The sequence below is a fragment of the Carcharhinus amblyrhynchos genome, chromosome 20 (assembly GCF_965287045.1).
Source record: "Carcharhinus amblyrhynchos chromosome 20, sCarAmb.v2.hapA, whole genome shotgun sequence".
NCBI lineage: Eukaryota > Metazoa > Chordata > Chondrichthyes > Carcharhiniformes > Carcharhinidae > Carcharhinus > Carcharhinus amblyrhynchos.
The window spans coordinates 9,489,761-9,515,641 of record NC_137343.1 but is presented as its reverse complement, the minus strand read 5'-3'; the positions used below and the strand labels follow the sequence as shown (position 1 = coordinate 9,515,641).

Sequence of the window (25,881 nt, the reverse complement as noted above, 5' to 3'; positions counted from 1 at the left end):
TTTACAAACTTATGAAATTGGTGGGCAGAGAAAGATGAGCTGATCCACCCAGCCTGCCTCACATTCACAACGGCAAGAGCAGCTTAATGAAATACAGCCTTCCCATATTCCTCCTCAAGACTCAGTTCACTTCCTGGGACAAACAAAGAGAGAGAAAAGCACGGGAAGAATGGGGCAAGTGGGGGTGGAATTACTTTCCAATCCCCCTCCTCAGCTGAAACCAGCCTGCATCATCTCATGGACAAGATGTCTCGGTAGATAGAGAACTCTAACACAATTATGAATTTGCAAAGTTATACATTCATAAGAGAGATACATTGAGTATCCTGCAAGCCTCCCACTGTGCCCCCCAAATGGCTCAGTGTTAAGTGCACTGTGAAGCACAGCTGTATCGCTCTGCGTGCTCCAGGTCCGTGCTGCCAACCTCCCAGTGTTCTGGTCAACCTTCACCCAAGCAACACCATCAAAAACAGACTGACTGGCCAGGCATTGTTGGGACCTTGGCTGTGTGTGAGTTGGCTGGCACGTTTGAGTGCATTTTAGTTTGGGGACATCCTGAAGATGTGTGTCAACTCCAAATTATTTCTTTAACCTGCCAGTCCACTTTGGCAAGATCATGACAATGTGTGGGAGAAGACATGGAAAGCTGCTATTGCTGTTTTCTGCTGTCAGCCTTTATTAAATCTGATTTAGTACTGTTTGATCAGTTGCACGCCCACAACATATAAACGTGAAGAATGTAAATTCTTCATTATTGCATGGTAGCACAGTGGTTAGCACCGCTGCCTCACGGAGTCAAGGATCCTGGTTCAATTCCCAGCTTGGGTCACTGTCTGTGTGAAGTCTGCACATTCTTTCTGTTTCCATGTGCGTTTCCTCCGGGTGCTCCAGTTTCCTCCCATAGTCTGAAAGACGTGCTGATTAGGGTGCATTGGCCATGCTAAATTCTCCCTCAGTGTACCTGAACAGGCGCCGGAGTGTGATGAACAGGGGATTTTCACAATAACTTCATTGCAGTGTTAACGTAAGCCTACTTATGACACTAATATATAAACTTTATCAACTTAAATTTCTATTGCACCGTCAATGACTGAAACATCTCTCGGAACTCAGGAGTAGTTACCAAAATAAGATTTGACTCTGAACCGTATAAACAGCTATTAGGGCTGGTGAAAAATTGGGACAAAGAGAATGACTTTGATTGTAACCCAAGGGCAAGTTGTTTTGTTGGAAAGTCTTCTCTCTCGAACTGACTCATCACAGCGCATATGACAACAACACTGAGCCTGTCCCTTAACTTTAACCCGAGACTTAGAAAGGCCTGGCTGTTAACACTCTAATGCTTCAAGTTTTCTCTGGCACTGTGAGACAGCAGTGCTAACTACTGTGCCACCGCTAGATGAAGAAGGGTGCCAGGAGAGTCTCATGGAACCTAGCCTGTTTTATGTAATTGTTATTGGATGCCTCCTTCAGGGGTGCGACGGACCAAATGAGCATCTTGTATGTTCCTGATTCGGTGAGCTCAAAATAATCAATGTTCTGAAATGTTATTTTTACCAAATGCTCGCCAGGGTCGACATAAGTAACATGCTCCCAAAACACAACGAATGAAGATTAAAAATTAATGCAGTTATGAACATGATGGAAAAGCCTCAAGATAAGAGTATTCCCACAAACGTATTAGGGTGGAGATTTGTGAAGAAGCATTTATCATATTGAGGAAGATCAGTAGATTTGGTGAGGTATCAGCAGATTGTCTAATGTGACCATATTTAAGAAGGTAATAAAGAAGGGTCACGCAACTACAGAACTAGCTTAACTCCATTTCTATATGATCTAATGGAATCAGCAGGAGTTAACTTCAGCAACAACCCAGCTAACAACAATCAGTGTAGCCTCAGAAGTGGAAGATCCTGACCAACTGACCTCTGCAAATTCTTTTGATGTGACTTGCCAAGTGAAATGACGGAAGCCCCTACTACCTGGTGTAATTAGCCTTCCAAAGGCATTTGTCAAAAGGCTACTAGTTAAGCTCCGATCTATACGGATTTAGGGCGGATGTTGGGAATTGATGAGAAACTGGATGAAAGGCAGAAAACATTTAAGTACTTGTTAAAGGAGTTGGCAGATTGGGGAGAAAGTCTGATGCATGTTCCAGGGTCGAGTCATTTTCATCCCTAATTTACATCAATAACTTGAATTCAGAACCTCAAATGCAAATTTAGTCAAATTTCCTGATGTTGCCAAACTGAGAAGCTCATTGGACTCGAAGGTTTGAAATTGCAGAATGATTGGAGAAAATAATACGAGGGCAGAATAAATACAGCTCGAAGTATAAATTTAATGCTGACAAAGGCATGAAGAAAGCGAGAAAATTAGTGGCATATTTTCAGTGTTAAGATTTAGAAATAGATATTCACCAGACTAAAATTAAGCTTTTTATTCATTCTTGGTATGAACATTGTTGGCAAGACCAGTATTTATCGTCCGTCCCTAGAGGTAGTGGTGAGCTGTCTCCTTGAATACAGCTGAACATCTCATTCAGCCATGTCAGAGGACAGTTAAAAGTCAACCACATCTGGAGTCATATGTAGGCCAGATGAAGTAAAGGCAGGGAACTTCTCTCCTCTGAAGGGCATTAAGGGGGGTGGGGGGGGGGGGGGGGGGCAGTATGATGGCACAGTGGATAGCACTGCAATGCTAGGGACCCGGGCTTGATTCCGGCTTGGGTCACTGTCTGTGTGAAGTTTGCACATGCTCCCCATGTCTGCGTGGGTTTTCTCCTGGTGCTCTGGTTTCCTCCCACAGTCTGAACAACATGTTAGTTAGGTGCAGTGACCCGAACAGGTGTCGGAGTGTGGCGACTAGGGGAATTTCACAGTAACTTCATTGCAATGTTAATGTAAGCCTTACTTGTGACTAATAAATAAACTTTTTTAGCATTAGTCAATCAAGCATTCAATGGTGTTACTATCACTGAATCCTCCACTGTCAACATCCTTGGGGTTACCATTGACCAGGAACTCAACTGGACTCCCCACATAAACACAGTGGCTACAAGAACAGGTCAGGGACTAGGAATACTGTGGCGAGTAACTCACCACCTGACTCCCAAAGCCTGTCCACCATCTACCACACACAAGTTAGAAGTCTGATAAAGTTTTAAAGTTTGTTTATTAGTGTCACAAGTAGGCTTACATTAACACTGCAATGGAATTACTGTGAAAATCCCTTAGTTGCCACACTGGCGCTTGTTCAGATACACCGAGAGAGGATTTAGCGTGGCCAATGCACCTAGTCATCTTTTGGACTGTGGGAGGAAACCAGAGCACCTGGAAAAAAAACCCACGCAGACATGGGGAGAAATGATGGCAATACTTCCCACTTGCCTGGATGGACGCAGCTCCAACAACACTCAAGAAGCTTGACATCATCCAGGACAAAACAACCCACATGACTGACACCACATCCACTCCTTCCGACACCAACGTTCAACAGCAGCAGTGTGTACGACCTACAAGATGCATTGCAACAATTCACCAAAGGCCCTTAGACAGCACCTTCCAAATCCACGACCATTTCCATCTAAAAGGATAAGGGCAGCAGATAATGATGGGATTGCCACCACCTGCAAGTTTTCCTCCAACGTCCTTCACAGTCGCTGGGTCAAAATCCTGGAATTCCCTTCCTAACGGCATTGTCGGTCAAACCACAGCACGTGGACTGCAGCGATGCAACAAGACGGCTCACCACCACCTTCTCAAGGGCAACTAGGGATGGGCACAAAGCGAACAGGCTAGCTGGTTATTCATTACTTTGATGTTGGTGGGACTTGTAATAATGCTGGTAACACTTCGTTAGCTGTGAAGCAGTTTGGGATATCATGAGCATGTGGAAAATGCTATATAAATGCAAGTTTTTTTTTAATGGGCATCGCTAGCCAAGCCAGCATTTGTTACCCATCCTTAATTGCCCTTGAACTGAGTGGCTTCCTTCCCTGCCAGCGGTGACAACTTTGGAGTTCTATTTGGCTTTGGGTGAGATGGTGTGTGGAGTAGGATTTTTTGTTTTAATCCCTGCGTTAGTTAAAGAATATTGAGTTAACGGTGGCGTTGGGGCTGATTGCAGAGAGCTGAGCCATGAGACAAAGATGTCTGCTTCAATGCCTGGAGAAAAGGTGGGCGAGGACAAGTTAGTGAAGATTTCCCAGGGAATGGAGAAATTAGCGCGAAAGTTATGTTTAATCGGGCACTGTGAATCAAGGACAGAGTTTAAAGTTAATGGTATCAAAGGAAAATCGGAAAAATAGTAAGAGGATGATGGGATTGTGGAATTGATTACCGGTGGAATTTCTTTTCCCCTATTCATCCATGGACTGGCTGAACTTGAACTTAGTGTCTTGTTTAAGCATTTAAGAGTCAGCCACATTTCTGTGGGTCTGGAGTCACATGTGGGTCATACCAAGTGAGGATGGCAGATTTCCTTCCACGTATTGAACCAAATGGGTTTTTAACCACAATCCACAATGGTTTCATGGTTCTCTTTAGAAATTTTTATTGACTTCAAATCCCACCATTGTGGGGCAATTCAAAGAACAAAGAAAATTGCAGCACAGGAACAGGCTCCATCGGCCCTCCAAGCCTGCACCGACCATGCTGCCCAACTGAACTAAAACCCCCTACCCTTCCAGGGACCATATCCCTCTATTCCCATCCTTTTCTCGTGTACTTATCAAGACGCTCCTTTAAAAGTTACTATCACATCTGTTTCCACTACCTCACCCGGCAGCAAGTTCCAGGCACCCACCACCCTCTGTATAAAAAAAAAACTTGCCTCATGCATCTCCTTTAAAGCCTGCTCCTCGCATCGTAAACATAAGAACATAACAAATAGGAGCAGGAGTAGGCCATCTAGCCCTTCGAGCCTGCCCCGCCATTCAATAAGATCATGGCTGATCTGTCATGGCTCAGTTCCACGTTCCCGCCCTCTCCCCATAACCCTTAATCCCCTCTCTTATCAAAAACCCATCAACCCGCGTCTTAAAAATATTTAGCGAGGCAGCCTCCACCACTTCAACGGGCAGAGAATTCCAGAGATTCACCCTTAGTAATTGATTCTTCCACCCTGGGAAAAAGCTTTTGACTATCCACTCTGTCCATGCCGCTTATAATTTTGTAGACTTCTAACCGGAGTTCCCAGGGCATTATAGAATCATAAAATACTACAGTGCAAAAGAGGCCCATCGAGCCTGCACCAGTGCATGAAAGGCCCTGACCTGCCTTCCTAATCCCACTTGGCCCATAGCCTTGAATGTTATGGCGTGCCAAGTACTCATCCAGGTACTTTTTTAAACAATGTGAGGCCTCCCGCCGCCTCCACCCTCCCAGGCAGCACATTTCAGGATGTCACCACTCTTTGGGTTTAAAAAAAAGTTTCTCCTTAAATTACGCCCCCTCAATTTTAACTTGTTTCCACTCATAACTGACCCTTCAACTCAGGGGAACAGCTACTCCATATCCACCCTGTCCATGCCCCTCATTATCTTGAACACCTCAATCAGGTCATTACCCTGTGTCTCTAGGTTACCAGTCCAGTGACAGTACCACTATGCCACTGCCTCACCTTGTCCCCTTTTACTGAAAGTCCATAAAACTCTTGACAGGATTATATGAATTCTGCTTTTAACTGTGACATGGAGAAAGAGGAGGGGACAGAAACATTGCCCAAGAGGAGGTTTGTGAAGGCTGGGTGGGAGGAGAATGGACGCAAATGCACACTCAACTGCATTGTCTGTGCTGGTGCATCCAATATGCTACATCATCAGTGGAAAGTATTTGTAAACTGAAGGGAAACAGATGGGCTGTGATAAGTTCCACCCAAATCCTTATGTTATCTATCTCATTCAGATGTTCATTGACCTGTTGTGTGCTGTATTACCAACAACTTGTTTGGTTTATTTTTACTTAACAATCCAATATTTAAACCTTTTTTTGAGCTTAGCTGTCTTCACCATGTCAGTGTCAGCTTGCCTTAGTTGGAAACCCTTTTCCCCCTCTTGACTTGGGAAGTTGCAGGGACAAGCCCCGTTTCAGAGAGTTGAGCACGTCATCCCGTCTGACACTTCAGATCACTTGTGTGAAGTCGCTGCCTTGTTGCAGATATTCCATATACACTGAGGCACTGTCTGGCTCCTTGGGCAGACACGAGGCTCCAACGGAGTAGGGCGTTCTTCTGTTGACATGGTCAGCACTCCTTCCTCAACAAAACAGATCAATTGTTCCCCATTTCATGACTGTGTTTGTCAGGCGTTGCCTGCAAACATTTGCTACTGCATTGGCCTATACGTGGGTGACTGCAATTCAAAAGTAATTCATTGGTTCACAACACTTTTAAGATACTCCTAAGCCTGTTAATGGTTGATGGTCATCTGTGCCTGTTGCCTCTGCTCCACCTCCTTCCCTAAGAGGGCATTGATGATCATGGACTGCCATTGGATGCTCCATAAGATGATAGGAGCAGAATTTGACCATTCAATCCAATGAGTCTACTACACCATTCAATCATGGCTGATGAGTTTCTCAACCCCATTCTCCTGCCTTTTCTCTATAACCTTTGATCCCCTTACCAATCAAGAACCTACCTATCTCTGTCTTAAATATACTCAATGATCTCACAACCACTGTCTTTTGTGGCAATGAATTCCATACATTTGCCACCCTCTGGCTGAAGAAATTCCTCCTCATCTCGGTTCTGAAGGATCATCCCTTTATTACAAGGTTGTGTCCTTGGATCCTAGCCTCCATGATGATGCTAAATGCAACACTGCAGTGGTTTGCCATTGCCTTCTGCAGTATGGCCAACCAAGACACTCACCCACTCTTGAACGCTGGCCATCAGGTCTCCTGGAAGGATTTACAGACTGATAATCAACCAGTTTTGCCATGTTATGCACACAGCCTCCATGACCAACAAATTCTGGAGTGGGACTTGAACCCAGAGTTTCTGCCTCAGAGATATGGATGCTGTTTACTGCATCTAAAGACCTCCTGTGTTACCTCCAGACTTCACTACTCCAAATCACTCATAGAAAATCATAGAAACCATAGAAACCCTACAGTCTGCACCGACCACAGCCCTACCCCCATATCCCTACCCATGTACCCACTGATCTCTCTAACCTACACATCTCAGGCCACTAAGGGGCAATTTTAACATGGCCAATCAACCTAACCCACACATCTTTGGACTGTGGGAGGAAACCGAAGCACCCGGAGGAAACCCACGCAGACATGAGGAGAATGTGCAAACTCCACACAGACAGTGACCCGGGCGGGAATCGAATCCAAGTCCCTGGAGCTGTCAAACAGCAGTGCTAACCATTGTACTACCGTGCTGCCCACTCCTGGCTGACCTCCAACAATTTACCCTCTGGAAACACGGGGTTATCTAAATTTCTGTTGCCCGGTTCTTATTCGCACCGGCACAGTGATTAGCACTGTTCCCTCTCAGTGCCAGGGATCTGGATTCTATTCCCAGCTTGGATCACTGTCTGTGTAGAATCTGCACGTTCTCCACATGTCTGCATGGGTTTCTTCCGGACGCTCCCAGTTTCCTTCCACTGTTGAAAGATGTGCTGGTTAGATGCATTGAGCAAGGGAAATTGCAGCACAGGGGCAGGCCCTTTGGCCCTCCAAAGCCTGCACCGACCATGCTGCCCCAGCTGAACTAAATTTAACATTGGCCATGCTAAATTCTCCCTCGGTGTACCCGAAGTGTGGAAATTCCAGGGATTTTCACAGTATCTTCATTGCAGTGTTAATGTAAACCTACCTGTGACAATAATAAGTCCCACTCACCCGTCACCTCTGTGCTCACTGACTTGCATCGGCTCCTGGTTAAACACCTCATCCTTGTTTTCAAATCTCCCGCAGCCTCACCCATTTCCATCTTTGTAATCGCCTCCAGCCTCAGAACCCTCTTAAGGATCTGTGCCCATCCTATTCTGGCCTCTTGGGAATCTCCGAGATTGCTCCACTGTTGGCCGTCTCTTCAACTGCTTAGGCTGCAAGCTCTAGAATTCCCTCCCTGAACTTCTCTACCTCTCTCTATTTTAAAACATTCTCCTTGAAAACCTGCTCCTTTCAGCAAGCTTTTGACAACATGCCATTATATGCCTCATTGTCAAGTTTTGCATTATAATGTTCCTGTGAAGTGCCTTGGGACATTTTGTTGTGTAAAAATATTATCTAAATAGCAGTAGTTGCATCTCTAATTGCAAATGTTTTCATTAATATAAACAGCGCTGGAACAATGCAGCAATAATGAGGGTAGGGGAGTGTTTACAAGAAACAAAACACCCTCTTTGCCTCCGCAAATCAGGTGATTGTACCTTTAGGCTTTTGTAACAAAGCTTTGGGTTAGTAAATGATTATTATAAAAAAGATGAACACGCTCGTTTAAAAAAAGCTGTAAATATTACCTGTGGGTTTAATAGCCGCGACAAAGCTGGCATACACACACTCGTCCTATTCTGAAGATTAAGGAGCGGCACAGTGACTCACAGAACCAGGGACACCTCTGGGTGCTCCAGTTTCCTCCCACCCTCTGAAAGGTTAGGTGCATTGGCCATGCTAAATTCTCCCTCTGTGTACCCGAAGAGGCATTGGAGTGTGGTGACGAGGGGGTTTTCTCAGTAACTTCGTTGCAGTCTTAACGTAAGCCTACTTGTGATACGAATAGAAGAACATTAGAATTTCAAACAACTTTTAAGATTGTAAGGACCTTGAACGAAAATATAACTTCTGCATAGTATTTTATACAGTACATAGTTTCCATCATAGCTCCGTGTTTTAAATTCAGGAAGAGAACTGTTGAATTCAAAGATGTGCGGGTCAGGTGGGTTGGCTGTGCTAAAATTTCCCCTTAGTGTCAGAGGGATTAACAGGTAAATACGGGCATAAGGTCTGGGTGGGATTGTTGTCGGTGCAGACGCGATGGGCCGAATGGCCTCTTTCTGTACTGCAGAGATTCTATGAAGTCGTTTACAATTTATAGAACTTGGTTTCAGTAGAAGGGCTTTTAACCTCGTGTGGGACGTTTTGGACCCCCAGTCATTGGCCAATTGCTGGGCTTCAAGATTGCTGTCCTACAGCCCCAGCTGTGGCCAGTGAATAGTATTCGGCTCTTGAGCCGCAAGGTGCAATTTCAATTTATACTCTAAAGACTCGAACACAGAAATCAAGGCCGGCATTCCAGTGCAGTGCTGAGAGCGTGCCACACAGTCAGAGGTGCCGCCTCTCAAATGCATCATTAAACCTAGGCCCCGTCTGCCTGCTCGGGTGAAGTGGAAAGGCCCAGTGGCAGCATTTTGAAGAGCAGGGGAATTACATTCTGGCCAAAACTGGGGGTATCATAGAATCCCTACAGTGCAGAAAGAGGCCATTTGGCCCATCGAGCCTGCACTGACAACAGTCCCACCAAGGCCCTGTCCCCATAACCCCATGTATTTATCCTGCTAATCTCCCTGACACTAAAGGACAATTTAGCATCAACCTAACCCATATTTGGCCTGTTGGAGGAAACCTGAGCACCTGGAGAAAATCCTTGTTGACATGGGGAGAACGTGCAGGCTGCACACACAGGCAATGACCTGCAACTGGAATTGAAGTGGAGATGCTGGCGTTGGACTGGGGTAAGCACAGTGAGAAGCTTCACAACACCAGGTTAAAGTCCAACAGGTTTGTTTGGCAGCACCAGCTCTCAGAGCCTCAAGCTCCTTTTTCAGATGAGTGAGGACTTGTGTTCACAAACAGGGCACATAAAGACACAAACTCAATTTACAAGATAATGTAATTATCGGGGCAAGTGATTATCTTGTAAATTGAGTTTGTGTCTTCATGTGCCCTGTTTGTGAACAAAAGTCCTCACTCACCTGAAGAAGGAGCTTGAGGCTCCAAAAGCTGCCAAATAAACCTGTTGGACTTTAACCGAGTGTTCTGAGACTTCTTACTGGAATTGAACCCAGGTCCCTGGCGCTGTGAGGCAGCAGTGCTAACCACTGTGCCACCATAATTAGAACATAGAACAGCACAGCACAGTACAGGCCTTTCAGCCCTTGATGTTGTGCCAGGCTACGTTCAAACCCAAGATCAAGCTATCCCGCTCCCTATCAATCTGGTGTGTTCCATGTGTCTATCCAATAACCGCTTGAAAGTTCCTAAAATGTCCGACTCCACTATCACAGCAGGCAGCGCATTCCACACTCCAACCACTCTCTGAGTAAAGAATCTACCTCAGACATCCTTTCTATATCTCCCACCATGAACCTTATAGTTATGCCTCCTAGTAACTTCAAGTTGGATCTTGCGCTGGCATAAAGATTCATGGGTAACGCACATGGCCATGGTTTTGGATATAACCCATCTACTCAGGCTTTTAAAACAAAAATTCATGATATTTTGAGCTGTTTCGGACAATTCTACCCAAGCTTCATTACCATAACCAGGAGACGTTCACTCTTGTCCCAGCGGAAGGGCAGTGAGTGCCGGCCAATACCAGTCCAAAAACTGATTAGTTGATCATTTGACTCCCAATGTTTTATTTTGTGCAAATTGCCATGCACTAATTGGTGACTGCACATGCCCACTAAACATGCAAACGCTGGTTAACTTATCAGCCATGATACTCCCTGGGGCAACTGGAGGGTGTGTAATGAAGTTGTGTGTTTACTGAAACCTGAAGTCATAATTTGATGAGATACTTTACACCCAGGTGCAATTGAGAGAGTGGAAACCGCACTCCTGGTGTTAGCTGCACCCTTGAAGTATAAAATAGTTTCTTAAATTAATTCCTGACCAAGAGGGAGCTAATTATCTTCATGGCTAAACTTGATTTTGTCTGCAATATCTTTTGCTTTGCTTAAATTAATGATGTGCCTACTAAGTTAGCATGTACCTTTGAATGTCTTCACTCTTGGTGATTTTGTTTTTAATGGAGGTGCATTCTGCAATGAGGTAGGATCATTAATTTCCTCTAGAGATTCATCAAATAAAAGGCCCCCCACCCTCTCTCATGCAGTTGGCTATGATAATGTAGCTTGTCTGTCTACCTGTAGTACATTGCCATGGTAACAAAAATCAGGCTATAGAAAACTGGTATTGTGAAGCTGCAGCTCCCCCCCCCCCCCAACGCATGCACACGCGTGCGCACGCACGCACACACACACACACGTTAAAACCAGTTGAGCAGGCAGCACACATTGCTTATTACTGCTGTAAAATTTAATGCATGGTAGAATGCCACCATTAAACATTGTCAAGCAAGGGAAGCAGACACGGAAGAGCATTGCCACCTGCGTGTTTTCCCCCTTCAAGTTGCACACCGTTCTGACCTGGAACTGTGACACCGTTCCTTCACTGTTACCGGGTCAAAATCCTAGACGCTCTTCCTAGCAGCACTGTGGGTGTACCTACATCACATGAACTGCAGCGACTCAAGAAGGCAGCTGACCACCATCATCTCGAGGTTGGTCGGAGATGGTCAAGGTATTCTGGCTGAGCCAGCAAGGCTTGTATCCCTTGAGGGGTGGCATGGTTAGCACTGCTGCCTCTCAATGCCAGGGACCTGGGTTCGCTATCTTGCTTGGGTCGGTGTGTGTGTGGAGTTTGGACTTTCTCCCCTTGCTTGCATGGGTTTCATTCGAGTGCTCCGGTTTCCTCCCACAGTCTAAAGATGTCCAGGTTAGGTTGAATGGCCATGCTAAGTTGCTCCTTAGTGTCCCAGGATGTGTTGGTTAGAGGGAGTAGAAGGGTAAATGTGTGGAATTATGGGGATAGGTGGGATTGTGGTTGGTGCAGACTTGATGGGCCAAATGGCCTCCTTCTGCACTGTAGGGATTCTGAGTGAATAAACAAAATACAATGACCTGTAGCACTTTGGTAGCCATTTTGAGCCTTGCATGCTACTGTTCCCCCACCCCCACCATCACCACTGACCTACACCAGAGGAAAGAGCAGCTCTTCCATTAGCCAGCTGCACCGATTTTGTCAGCTGTGAACCTTCCTTCACCAGTAATCCACAACTTGAGATTGGGAGGTCCCCGTCTGCTGAGGATTGCAGATGCCAATCTGCAGTACAGCACTGTGCGTTTTTTTTTATTATTTCAAATCTTGCTGCGTGATGCTCTTTTTTTATACACTCGGTAGTTTTGTGCGCTCTGCAACGGACTCTGGGAATGTATTGGGCAAGTGGAGACAGACAACTAAAAACGCCATTCGCTAAGTTCGGGAAAAGCGTCTTTATTCGAAGATTTATTGGAACTTGCCACCACAAGGAATAATTGACGCACATCAAAAAGGTAGACTTAAAGGGAAATAAAACGAACAGATGGGGGAGAAAGAGGCAAACGGATATACTGAAATGGTAAGTGAAGTAGGATGGGAGGAGGCCAGTGTGAAGAGTAAATATAGGCATAGTTAGACCAATAACTACTTGCTGTGGTGTGAATTCTAGGTAATTCTGTGAGTGGTGGAACTGCACTCAATGAGTCTCAAAGCACCTTAAAAGGTCCAATCCTTTTTGTTGGATTTCTCTTTTAAAATGTACCTTGTTTCCTGCATTCTTTTCACTTTTTAACCATCTCCACACTCTACTAAACGACTAAGTGTTTGCATCCAACCTGCGGCTGAAGTTGCCTGCACCTGGTCACCATCACCAAATAAAGCTCTGCTCGTCTTGTACAGTGTACAGGACACTTATTTCCGCCCCCCCCCCCCTCCCCCCCCCCCCCCCCCCCCCCCCCAACCCCCCATCTCAAAGGGATGAGACACCAGAGGGTTGTGTCCTGTCCAGTCTTTCTTCTGGCAGAGTTGCGACGTGCTCACTCCCTGGTGTCCCACTTTCAACTGCCCACAAATTCGGCTAAACAGCAAGCCTTCCTCCCTTTTAAACGGGCTTCCAGTTGCTAAGCAACCACTGCTACTTCCGCCAGCCTGTTTACAGTTCAAGCCGTAACCCCCTCTAAACACAACATACAGTTGGAATTGAAACAAACCCCCACGCGTACAAACACCTTTGTCCAGCATGAATCTAACCCTTTAGAAGGACAAGGGCAGCAGATTTATAGCAACCTGGATGAACATCAGACACTGCTTCACTGCCATTGACAGCATCCCAAGAACCAATAAAATAATTTGCTTCACACACTAACTTTTATAAAGAACTCCGTACAGAAGAGCTTTTCAGCACAGCATGGCAGGCCAGCTTTCTGCATCAGCAACACACTTAGTGCCATTCCCCTGATGGTTTTATCCTTCCAGACACTGAAACATGAAATTAGAACCATTTAAAACTATACCTTATTTCTAATGTTTACCAATACAAACATAAATCCCTTAAAACTACGTTTGTTTTCCCAGCGTACAGTTACATCAGTGTCTAGTTTTTGTGACAAAATATGATCAGTTATTTCTACTCCTTTACTGAGGGATCTGTCTTATTTTCCACCCCACCATGTTCTAATGCCATCCTTGAATTCTCCTTCCTGTACCTTCTGATCACCGTCTAATGCTTTACCCTGTGTGCACATCACTCTAGCAGGCTTGACCTTGCACCATTAAATGTGGTTCTCACCTGAACTGAAGAAAGAACGAACAAACTTCTGAGTGCCTTGCATCTGTTTGACACCCTACACAGTACCTTTGTCCTATTGTAATGTTGGCGTTGTGTTTAACCAGTTGGCACACAGTAAGGCTCCACAAACAGCAATGCAGTATTGATCAAATAAGATGCTTTGGTGGTTTTGGTTGAGCAGTGAAGCTTACCCTTAGCGCTCCATGTCATTGTTGAAATAAGGCTGGAGCGGCGGAGGGGGGGGGGGGTCTTTAATGTCCAACTGAGAGGTGGGGGGCCTCCATTTTTTTCATAGAATCAGTGTTTAAATTTAAAATTTACATCTTGTAAAATTACACTTAGCACAGCAGATCTACAAGTTTCAGGTATTACAAGAATGAACTTGTAACATTCTACAAGTTCAAAGGTATCCCAAAGCATCTACTTTTTTTATACAGTATATTTACAAGCACTCCAAGTGATTGACCTACTCCACTTTCAGTTTATTACTTAGCAAATGTCCATCAAATACTTACTTTCAGCTGCAGAAGGAGGCCATTCAGCCTATCGAGTCTGCACTTCATACCATTGAATCTGCACCAACTCTCAGGCCCTTTCCCCCACTCAATCCCCTTACACTCATATTTCCTCCACTGATCCCCCTAACCTATACATCTTGGGACATTCAGGAAAAATTTAGCCTGGCTAATCAACCTAACCTGCACATCTTCGGACTGTGGGAGGAAACCCACACAGACACGGGGAGAATACACAAACTCCACCCACTCACCCAAGATCGGAATCAAACCCGGGCCCTGGCGGGATGGGGCAACAATGCTAACCACTGTGCCACCGTGCTGCCCAAATGTCTCATCTAAAAGACTGACAGTGCCGCAGGCCCTCAGTTACTGAGCTTGGGCCATCAGCCTGGACTTTGTACTCGAGTCTCCAGAAGGGGATTTGAACTTTCAACTTTCTGGCTCCAAAACTGGCGTGTGACTAACCTGCATTACAACCAACACTCACAGATAGAGAACCCAGATAGCTATGCAAACAAAAGTAACTCGATCATTCCAGAAACTGATAGAAAAGCAGCATGCCTCCGATGCTGAACCAAAGACACAAAATGCTGGAAATACCCAGCCATTCAGGGAGCATCCATGGGGAAAGAAACTTAGTTTACGTTGCTATGACTGGCCAGTGACCTGCTGCCAGCTGCCATTTTGGACACACAATGGTTGGGAAATGTCATACCTCAACATGAGTTCATCTTGAAAGGCAGCAACGAGAGTATCAAATCACCATGAGTTCATTCTAAAGGGAATCGGATAATTATCTGAAGAGAAAATGTCTTCAGGGCTACAAGAAAACGTGCATTTTGACAAACAACGATGTCAACGACCATCTCCAACAAGCGAGAATCTAACTGTGTCCCCATGATGTTCAATGGCATTACCATCACTGAAGCCCCACTATACACATCCTGGGGATTGTCACTGTTGCTGATGCAGGATGCTGATCCTGCCTTGCTGTGCTGAAAAGCACTTCTGTACTGGGTTCTTTACAAAAGTTAATTTGTTAAGCAAATTATTTTATTAGTTGTTGGGATGCTGACAATGGCAGTGAAGCAGTGTCTGGTGTCCATCCAGGTTGCCATAAATCTGCTGCCCTTGTACTTCTACATGGTAGAGGTCGTGAGTTTAGAAGGTGCTGTCAAAGGAATCTTGGTAAGTTCCTGCAATACATCTTGTAGACAGTACACATGGCTACTGCTGTTCATCTGTGAACACCAAATAGCGATGCCACACTCCCTCTCCTCCCCTCTCTCTCTCTTTCACACACTCACTCTCTCACACTTTCTTTCTCTCTCTCACTTGCTCTGTCGCTCGCTCACACACTCTGCATTGTACCAGTGAACAAATTTGGTTTCCAACAACTTTCTACTTTGTTCTGATGCCAACCCACAAGTTACACAACCTGCCCTGATAGGATTTGAACTAGTGTCTTCCAAGCTGCCGGTCAGTGATGTCAGCCCCACGTTGCAGTACATGCAGACGTAATGCATTGGCAAGTTCTGCTTTTTGCTTTGCCTTGAAGTAAGTGTCTCAGGATCAGGCACCCGGGAGAGGAAGTCTGCCACTTTGACAAAGTTAGATTGGAATCAACGAGTGGCGCTGTCCCATCATTCCGAATGATTGCTGTGTGAAAAGAGGAAGAATGTAACAGTTGCACTCATCTCGAGAAGAGAACAGTTGTTCTGAGGTTTTGTGAAATGGAATCAGAAGGTGCAGATTAGTTTAAGTTTAGTGTTCAATTTGAGGAACTATCTGATACCCGAGTATACAGCTCATGATTATGATTTTTGTGGGTCTTTTTTGATGTGAGACATCAGCCAGAGAATCATTGGGAAAAAACTTGTAAAAATTGTGGATTTTAATAAACTTTGGGTGGTTGGCACACTTCATTCTAGCTTTTGGCAACTTGCTAATTAACTGACATCATTGTTCATCAAAATGCAGAAAAACACAATGACTATCTCCAACAAGTAGGAATCTAACTATTTCCCCATGACGTTCAATGGCATTACCATCACTGAAGCCCCACTTTATACATCCTGAGGGTTGCCACTGACCAGAAACTGAGCCATGTAGATACTGTGGCTACAAGAGCAGGTCAGAGGTTGGGAATTGTGGTGTGTAACTACCTGACTCTCTAAAGCCAGTCCACCATTTACAAGTCAGGAGTGTGGTGGGATACTCTCCACCTGCCTGGATGAGTGTAGCTCCAACAACACTCGAAGTATGACGCCATCCAGGGCAGTACAGCCCATTTGAATAGCAGCAATCCTTCCATCCACCTTCGGCATTCACTCCTTCCAAAACTGATACACAATGGCAGCAGTGCGTAAAGTCTACCAGTATGCATGACAACTCGCCAAGCCTGCGACCTCTACCTTCTAGAAAGACAAGGGCACCGGATGATTGGAAACACACCACTTGCAAGGCCCCCTCCAGGCCACATGACACTCTGACTTGGAATTATATCACTGTTCCATCACTGTCGATTTGATCAAAATTCTGGAACTCCCTCCCTAACATTGTATTCTTGCCAGCAATGCCCACATTCTGTGAACAAATTAATAATGAAAATTATTCCTACATCAAAGATGTCAAAGCATTGATTGTGGTAGCTTACCCATCAATAATTTGGTATCATCCAATTTGTGATGGTTTTTTTAACACTGTTCATGCCTTAATAATCTAATTTGAACATGTTAAAACTATTTTACAGAATTCGTGTAACCAAGAAATTTAACCCAAAGCTAAGGAAAACTTGCAATCATATAATGCCTTTCATCTCCTCCTAGATGTCCAAGGAACTGCACAGCTAAAGAATCATTAAGTGTGATCCCTGCTTTTTTTAAATTATTTACTCTTTCACATGATGTTGGCAGTGCTGGTTAGGTCAACATTTGTTGTCCGACCTTGATCACCCCTGAGAGGGTGGCAGTGACCTGTCTTCTTGAACCATTGCAGCCCATGTGATGTAGGTACACCCACAGTGCCGTTTAGGGAGGGCATCCGGGAGTTTGACCCAGTGACGTTGAAGGAACAGCAATATACTTCCAAGTCAGGGTGGTGTGTAGCCTAGAGGAGAACTTGCCGGTGATGGCATTCCCATGCATCCACCTATATCCTTCTAAACGGCAGTGCTCACGGGTTTGGAAAGTGCTGGTGAAGGAGCCTTGGTAAGTTCCTGCGAAGCATTTGTTGATGGCACACATGGTTGCCAGTGTTCGTCCATGTTGGAGGGAGTGAATATGGTGTACATTGGTGGTGTACATTGAGCAGGCCGCTGTGGTCTGGATGTTGTCGAGCTGCTTGAACATAACCGGAGCAGCCAATATGAAGGCAGCAAGATCCCATAAACAACAGTGATTATGATGCTGACATGATTATTGCTGTCATCTTGCACACCCGCTTAAATCTGCTTCCATCAGTCACTGGAAGTGGTCAGTCTTGAACTGTGTCATTGAAGTGTCCCTGTTGGAAAAACTGCTGACTGCCTTTTCATATCAGCTCCTGTAGCCATTCAGATTATCCCAGCTTAAATATTCCAAATTTCTGTATGAATTTAATTATTGGAAGGAAGTTCATTTTGGAGCATGTCCATGTGGCATGTTATTTTTAAACATCTGGAACAAATAATTTCATACTCTGCTTTTTAAAAACATTTATGTAGAACACCACACTCTTAGGATATTTGATTGCTTTACTGAGCAGAGGATGGCAAATGGTTGAGGGGGGGGGATGGTGGGGTGGAGGTGGGAGCAGTGATCAAAGAGAAAGGTAGTGTGCGGATGACAGAAGTGATGGTGTAGTGGTATTCTCATTGGATTAATAGTCCAGAGATCCCAAGTACCTTTCTGTTTGATCACTGGGTTTTTGAAACAACTGGGGTTTGAATCTCACCTTGAAAGAAAGTGGGATGACTCTGGAATTAAGAATCTACTGATGACCATGAATCCATTGTCGATTGTCGTAAAAAACCCACCCGGTTCACTAATGCCCTTTTTTTAGGGAAATAAATCTGCCATCCTTACCAGTCTGGCCTCAGTGTGACTCCAGATGAGCAGTGATGTGGTTGATTCTTAAATGCTCCTCTGAAATGGCCTAGTAAGTCACTTGGTTCAAAGGGCAATTAGGGATGGGCAATAAATGCTAGCACAGCCAGCGACACCCTCTTATAATGTGAGGCAGCACAGTGAGACAGTGGTTAGTGTTGCTGCCTCACGGCGCCAGGACCCGAGTTCAATTCCGGCCTCGGGTCACTCACTGTCTGTATGGAATTTGCATATTCTCCCCGTGCCTGTGTGGATTCCCTCCAGGTGCTCCAGTTTCCTCCCACAGTCCAAAGATGTGCTGGTTAGATGGTTTGGCCATGCTAAATTGACACTAGTGTCAGGGGGAATTAGCAGGGTAAATGGGTGGGGTTGTGGTCGATACAGACTCGATGGGCTGAATGGCCTCCTTCTGTACTGTAGGGATTCTATGAAATTAAAAGGACGGACCGTTTGGCTTTTATAAACATGAAATCCTTCAGGAAGGACTGCTACTTAAGAGCACTGGGAATGATGCAGGGTAAAACCTGGAAATGGTTAAGAAACAAACTGAAAGGAAGTTGCAGATACTTGTTAGGGGAATGATGAAGTTGAGAGCCAAGATGTTAAACCATCTGGAAAAGGTAAACCCCGGCATACCGGTCCCCATGGCAAAGGGACATAAATTCATGTGTTATCTTCTTGAGTGCTCTGCCCAGAAGCAAGCCTTGGCAACTATTCACTGAACAGTGGCAAAGTGCCACATTTGTGTTATTATCTCTGATTTGATTAGTCCTCTGATTTTAGGGCTAGAGGGCACAGCCTCAGGATAAAGGGGGGGGGTGCGGTTTAGAACGGAGTTGAGGAGGAACTTCTTCACTCAAAGGGTGGTGAATCTCTGGAATTCTCTGCCCGTTGAAGTGGTGGAGGCTGCCTCGCTCAATATTTTTAAGACGCGGGTTGATGGGTTTTTGATAGGCAAGGGGATTAAGGGTTATGGGGAGAAGGCAGGAATGTGGAACTGAGCCACGACAGATCAGCCATGATCTTATCGAATGGCGGGGCAGGCTCGAGGGGCTAGATGGCCTACTCCTGCTCCTATTTCTTATGTTCTTATGTTGATTTATTATTGTCACGTGTATTAGCATGCGTGAAAAGTGTTGTTTCTTGTGCACCATACAGGCAAAGCATACCATTCATAAAGAAGGAAATGAAAGAATGCAGAATGTGATGTTACAGTCATAGCCAGGGTGTAGAGAAAGATCTACTTACTGCAGGGTAAGTCCATTCAAAAACCTGACAGCAGCAGGGGAAAAGCTGTCCTGAAGTCAGCTGGTACGTGACTTCAGACTTTCGTATCTTTTTACCAATGGAAGAAGGTGGAAGAGAGAATGTCCGGGGTGCGTGGGGTCTTTAATTATGCTGCTGCTTTGCTGAGGCAGCAGGAAGTGTAGACAAAGTCAATGGATGAGGAGCTGGTTTGAGTGATGGATTGGGCTACGTTCATGAGCTTTTGTAGTTACTTGCAATCTTGGACAGAGCAGGAGGCATACCAAGCTGTGATACAACCAGAAAGAATGCTTTCTATGTGCATCTGTAAAAGTTGGTGAGAGTCATAGCTGACATGCCAAATTTCCGTAGTCTTCTGAGAAAGTAGAGGTGTTGTTGGGCTTTAACTACAGTATCAGCATGGGAGGAACAGGAGAGGTTGTTGGTGAAGCTTTTGACCCTTTCTACTTCATACTATGGGTTGGGAGAGGCGATGGGCCTCCAATCTACCTCAGAACAGGGAACGAAACTTTTGTTAAAATTAGTCTGATCCACACTTGGCCAACTGGGCCAAGCAGTCCCCAAACTGAGACTAATGAGGAGTAAATTTAGAACCTGATATCAAAGGAGAGGAATCAACGCGTCCAGTCAGGTTAAAAAAAAATCTGTAAAGTTGGCCATGCTTCAGCTGAGCTCCACTTTCCTATAATAAAATCCAGAAAATGCTGGAAATACTCAGTGGTCTGGCAACACCTGAGGACGACTGGGTTGTCTTCAGATCAATGACCTTTCAGCAGAAACCAGCTTCTGCATTCACCCATGTGGCCCATCCTCTGTTGGGGAAATTGATGATTTTGGGTTTATTATGTGTCCTTGGGCGTGAGAGTTACTGTCACCCTTTTGATCCCCATCATTAATTGCCCTTAAGGGGGTAATGAGCCACTCTCTTGAACTGCTGCAGTCCACGTGACAGTGCAGTTAGGGATGGAGTTCCCAGGTTTTTGATCCAGTGACAGCGATATCTGACAGAACTCATAGAACCCTATAGTGCAGAAAGAGGCCCTTCGGCCCATCGAGTCTGCACCGAACACAATCCCACCCACTCCCTACCCCCATATCCCTACATATTATACCCACTAATCCCTCTAACCTACGCATCCCTGGACACTAAGGGGCAATTTCTTAGCATGGCCAATCAACCTAACCCACACATCTTTGGACTGTGGGAGGAAAATGGAGTACCTGGAGGAAACCCACGCAGACACGAGGAGAATGTGCAAACTCCACACAGACGGTGACCCGAGCCAGGAATCAAACCCAGGACCCTGGAGCTGTGAAGCAGCAGTGCTAACCGCCGTGCTACCGTGCCGCCCGGTATCCACTGCAAAGTTCCCAGTTTAGGGTGGTACGACTTGGAGGAGAACTTGCAGGTGGTGATTTTTGCCGTGCGTGAGCTGACCTTGTCCTCCTGGATGCTGGAGGTTGAGAGTTTGGAAGGTACTGCTCAAGGAGCCTGGGCGAGTTACTGCAGTGCACATTGTACATCGTACAGACTGCTGCTGCTGCTGCTGTGCGTCAGTGGTGGAGGGAGTGAAGGTTTAGAGAGGTAGATGGGTGTATTGTGGGCTGCTGTGTCCTGGCCGATGATGAGCTGCTCCAAGTGTCGCTCGGGCAAGTGGGGAGTATTCCATCGCACTCCTGACTTGTGCCTTGCCGGTGATGGATCAGACGGTGAGTTACTTGCTGCAGGATTCCCAAACTTTGACCTGCTCTTGCAGCCACAGTGATTGCTATCCCTGTAAATCCAGCTGAGAAAAGAAATGTTTTGTTGTTAGGGGTTGCGAGGCGAGGGAGGTATGTGATCTGTCTGTGCAATTTACGGTGGTGGTGAATGAATTACAGTCTCCTTTAGTATTCATCTTGTGACCATCTCGTGAGGAATAAATTGGTGTCAGGGGACTGGAGAATGTACATATTGTTGGAAGAGATCACTGTGGTGCTGGATTAGCTCTGGTAAGTTTTTATCTTACCATCCCACTTAATTTATCTGTGTGTGTGTGACTTTCCTACAGTTGCATTGAAGGACAACAGCTGTGTCGCACAGAATGATCTCGACAAGTGTGCCACCAGACAATTTGTTGACTTCACTCTAAGGGGCTTCCATCTCCGAAGAGACAAACTATTTCCTTCTAAGGGAAAATTTCAATTGCTCCAGGGGGCAGATTATGTTCCTCACCTTTCTTTGATACTAAAATTACTAAGATTCCTTTTGAGTATAAGTAATCCTGTGGTTTCCCATGTGTAGCAATCATGAAACTATACTTCTAGCCCATTAATTACTCAGTGGCCTTTAAATTGAACAAAAGCAAGGTCCCCACCCCCGCTCAGTGCCTTTTCAAATCAACGTCTTGCCATTTTTATTATTTGCTGTAATATTGATGGCCCTCGCTCCGAGAGTATTATCCCTGCCAACTGGCGCAGCATGGTGGCTTAGTGGTTAGCACTGCTGCCTCACGGCACCAGGGACCCGCGTTCAATTCCAGCCTTGTGTATGGAATTTGCATGTTCTCCTCGTGTCTGCTTGGATTTCCTCCAAGTGCTCCGGTTTCCTCCCGCAGTCCAAAGGTGTGTAGGTTAGATGGACTAGCCATGGTAAATGTGTGGGGTTATGGGGATAAGGTGAACAAGACGGCCTGGGTAAAATACTAAGTTAGATTGTCAAGCAGACTTGATGGGCCAAATGGCCTCCTCTGCAGTATAGGGACTCAATGGAACTGGCTCCCACACTATCAAGGAGTAACTGCCTTCAATCCCGTGGCATCCTGTATGATGGGTGTCCTGCAGCCAAACTTGAGCAAGTGTGAGGGTGAGTGGGGGTTAGTTTCTTGAATAGGTCTCAGACAGGGCCATTGCAGACTGGCTTGGAAAGAATGTAGAGAGAGCTGGTCTCCCAGGTATGGCACCGGCAAAATCAATGCTCGGGAAGCTCGGTTTATGCAGACATGGTGCATGGAACATTTCACAATTCCCAAATTGCCTGTAATTATTTTGTTTGTAGCAATGAGCAAGTGGAGTGGGAAGCCAGAGTTGAACACACACAACACCTGAAGTGGCAGCAATACACCAGCCAATGTCAGAAATGTGAAATAAAAGTTTAAAGCACCTAACAGACCAGGCAGTGGAGAGAGTTGGGAGTTAAATGTTTGCCTTTCATCTGAACAGCAGTAAGAAGTCCCTCCCTGACCAGCCCACTGGCATGTTAACTCCCTATGTAATCTTTTCCCCTGCAGCAAGTACCAAGGTTAGGAATTTGTTGAGGAGGTTCCATCATCATTAATCGCTGACTTCATGCCTATTTTCAGCGCTGTGTGTGTGTGTGTGTGTGTGTGTGTTCACACCTGCCTGTATGTACCTCTGTGTGTGTGTTCACACCTGCCTGTATGTACCTCTGTGTGTGTGTTCGCGCCTGCCTGTATGTACCTGTGTGTGTGCGCTTCCTGTATATATGTGTGTGTGTGTGTGTGTGTGTGTGTGTGCTTCCTGTATGTATCTGTCTGTATGTACGTGTGTGTGTGTGTGTGCTTCCTGTATGTATCTGTACGTGTGTGTGTCTGTATGTGTGTGCTTCCTGTATGTATCTGTGTGTGTGTGTGTGTGTGTGTGTCTGTATGTGTGTGCTTCCTGTATGTATCTGTGTGTGTGTGCGTGCTTCCTGTATGTGTGTGTGCTTCCTGTATGTATCTGTCTGTATGTACGTGTGGGTGTGTGTGTGCCTGTACGTATCTGTCCTGCAGTGTACCAGTATGCGTACCCATGGGGAAAAGCTTCACTGCTGTGGTCCACCCCGTGCACAAATCCTGCCCAAATACCAGTCGGGCTGGTTCGACCAGAAAGCCCCAGTTGAGCAAAAGAACAGTGTGTGAAGCAGCAGCCCCCGTGGGAGAGTTCTTGCAGCAGAGTACGTGTCCAAGCCAGGATCCCTCTGTCCCTGGGCTGGGGATGAGAATGCTCTATTCAAAAAGTTTGTGCTTTTACTTTTATTTTTTTTAAATATGTATTTTGCACTGAGAAAATATAATTTAACATTTGACAGTTCTTTCTTCCTCCTGGTCAGTGTGTGTGTGTTTTAAGTAAATGTAGTTAAATGAGGAAACAGTGCACTACATTGGGACTGTAGTTGACTCTGGTGAGTTCTGTCCCCTGACCCCTTCTGAATTCTCTTCCTCCACCTAGAACAGTCACTTTAAATTGTTCACCTGCCTTTGTTGTTTTGAAAATGGGTGACATTCAGTAGCTGTCCCCAAAGGTGGCAGTGTGTTTCCCCTGCCATGTCCCCTGGTTTGGTTTCCAGCTACGTTGGCTGGAAGGGAATGGTGGAAAATTGTGTTTGATGAATTTGACTTTGACAGTTTGACTCGCAGAGTTTTATAGCACAGAGAGGCCTTTCAGCTCATCATGTCTGTGCCAGCCATCACATTGTGAGCATGAATACCTTTTAAAAAAATATGTTGGCTCTTTATTTCCTATTGTTCCACGCCATGCCTCCTCCCTCTCTCTCTCTCTCTCTCTCTCTCTCTCCCCACCACCACCACCAGCCCCCCACCCCCCCCCCCCACAGCTTCTTGTGTTTCCCTGCTCTCCTGTACCAACCTGTCCAGTGTCCATTCTTTAGTCAGCAGGAGGGAATGGTAGAGGCAAGGTGTGGAAGCGGTTCAAATTATTTTGGTCGCTTATTTATTGGTTTCAAAAGTAGGCTTACATTAACACTGCAATGAAGGTACAGTGAAAATTCCCTAGTCTATATCGTCGCTAGAGAAAATGTAAATATCATCGGACTTCACTGTCGTAACAATTTCAAATGCTGAGTATTCAGGTTTTATATGAATAAAGTATATTTTGGCAAAAAAAAATTCTCTCAAATTAGGAAACACCTAATTTTTAAAAAAATATAATTTGCAAAGATGAGTTGGCAAGGATATGAGTCTAGCTTTATGAAACCTCTCTATGAAGGTAAGTATTCTAAATATTGGGTCAATGAAATTTCCTCTTCTCGAGTTTTGACAAGGTTCACTTCAGGTAAAGGCAAAATACTGAGGATGCTGCAATCTGAAACAAAAACTGAAAATGCTGCAGAAACTCAGCTGGTCTGACAACACCTGTGGAAGAGAGAATCGAGCCAACATTTCTCTGACTAAGAGGCGTCCAGATTCGAAACGTTGGCTCAATTCTCTATCCGCAGATGTCAGATCAGCTGAGTTTCTGCAACATTTTCTGTTTTCATTGATGCAAGTTTGACGAATTTGGGAATGCATCTGAGGTTAAGCGCAGTTGAAGTCTGCTTTAACTTGATGGGGTCTGACTAAGATGTGTGCAGCAGCAAATTTCTTTTTGCCAAGTAGGGACGGCGCGGTGGCGCAGTGGTTAGCACTGCTGCCTCTCGGTGCCAGGGACCCGGGTTCAATTCCGGCCTCGGGTGACTGTCTGTCTGTTTGTGTGACGTCTGCACATTCCCCCTGTGTCTGCGTGGGCTTCCTCTAGGTGCCCCAAAGATTGTGCAGGTTAGGTGGATTGGCCGTGCTAAATTGCCCCTTTAGTGTCCCAAGGGGGATTAGTGGGGTAAATACTTGGGATTATGCGGAACAAGTCTGGGTGGGATTGCCCCTTAGTATCGGGGGATTATGTGGGGGCTACAAGGATAGGGCCTGGGTGGGATTTTTGTCAGTGCAGACTTGATGGGCCGAATGGCCTCATTCTGCACTGTAGGGACTCTACAAGTCGCCCTCAGCAAGAGTTGGGTCCTTGGTGAAGGCTACCCTTCGTCCAAAAGTCATTTACTTCATTGTTTCACTGAGTGGGAAACGGGAAGCCAGGCAACCTTGTTTAAATTGCCATTTAACTTGCGTCCTGAAGCAAAAACAGATTTGTGTGTAGCTTACCAGCGTGGACTTGCGAGGCTGAATGTTTGTGCTACAAATGCTTTGTAGTAGTTTCTTACTTCGTTGAAAACAACCATGCTCCTTCTGGAGAGGGCAGCTTTATGTAAAATGATTGTTCAAGTTATTTTTCCACTGCTGAGTCTGCACAAATGCCTTCTTTCCCCAATTTGTTTTTTAGTCCTGAAAAATGCAAATAGTTAAAGTTGCTCATTGTGCTGGTTTCAGTTTTGCTAGTGGCGATATAGACACAGGAAGAGACAGACAGCGAGAGAGAGAAACTTGCCTACACACTAGAAAATACCTTTCGACAATTCCCTTTTGTGACCTAATGTTGGAAGATAAAAGGTGTTTTTTTTTTATATATGGGAGGGATGGTGAGTTTGAAGGTGACACGGTGACACTTTTTTTAAGCAGGTGATTAGCAAAAGAAAGACATTTTCTGCAGCATTGTACTTCCTCGCCTCTTTC

General features: G+C 45.4%; 1 protein-coding gene across 4 annotated transcripts in view; it reads left to right on the top strand.

Moving 5' to 3' along the window:
• The window catches only part of hic2 (hypermethylated in cancer 2), an 83,811-nt gene that overhangs the window by 35,770 nt on the left and 22,160 nt on the right, over nt 1–25,881 (top strand). The window contains exon 1 of one of the 4 annotated variants that reach the window (XM_080208649.1): nt 15,270–15,335. The exons of the other annotated variants lie outside the window; for them this stretch is intronic. The gene's annotated coding sequence lies outside the window, so the exon portion shown is untranslated. Of the gene's footprint in view, nt 1–15,269; nt 15,336–25,881 lie in introns of those variants that run through there. 4 annotated transcript variants of the gene reach the window in all.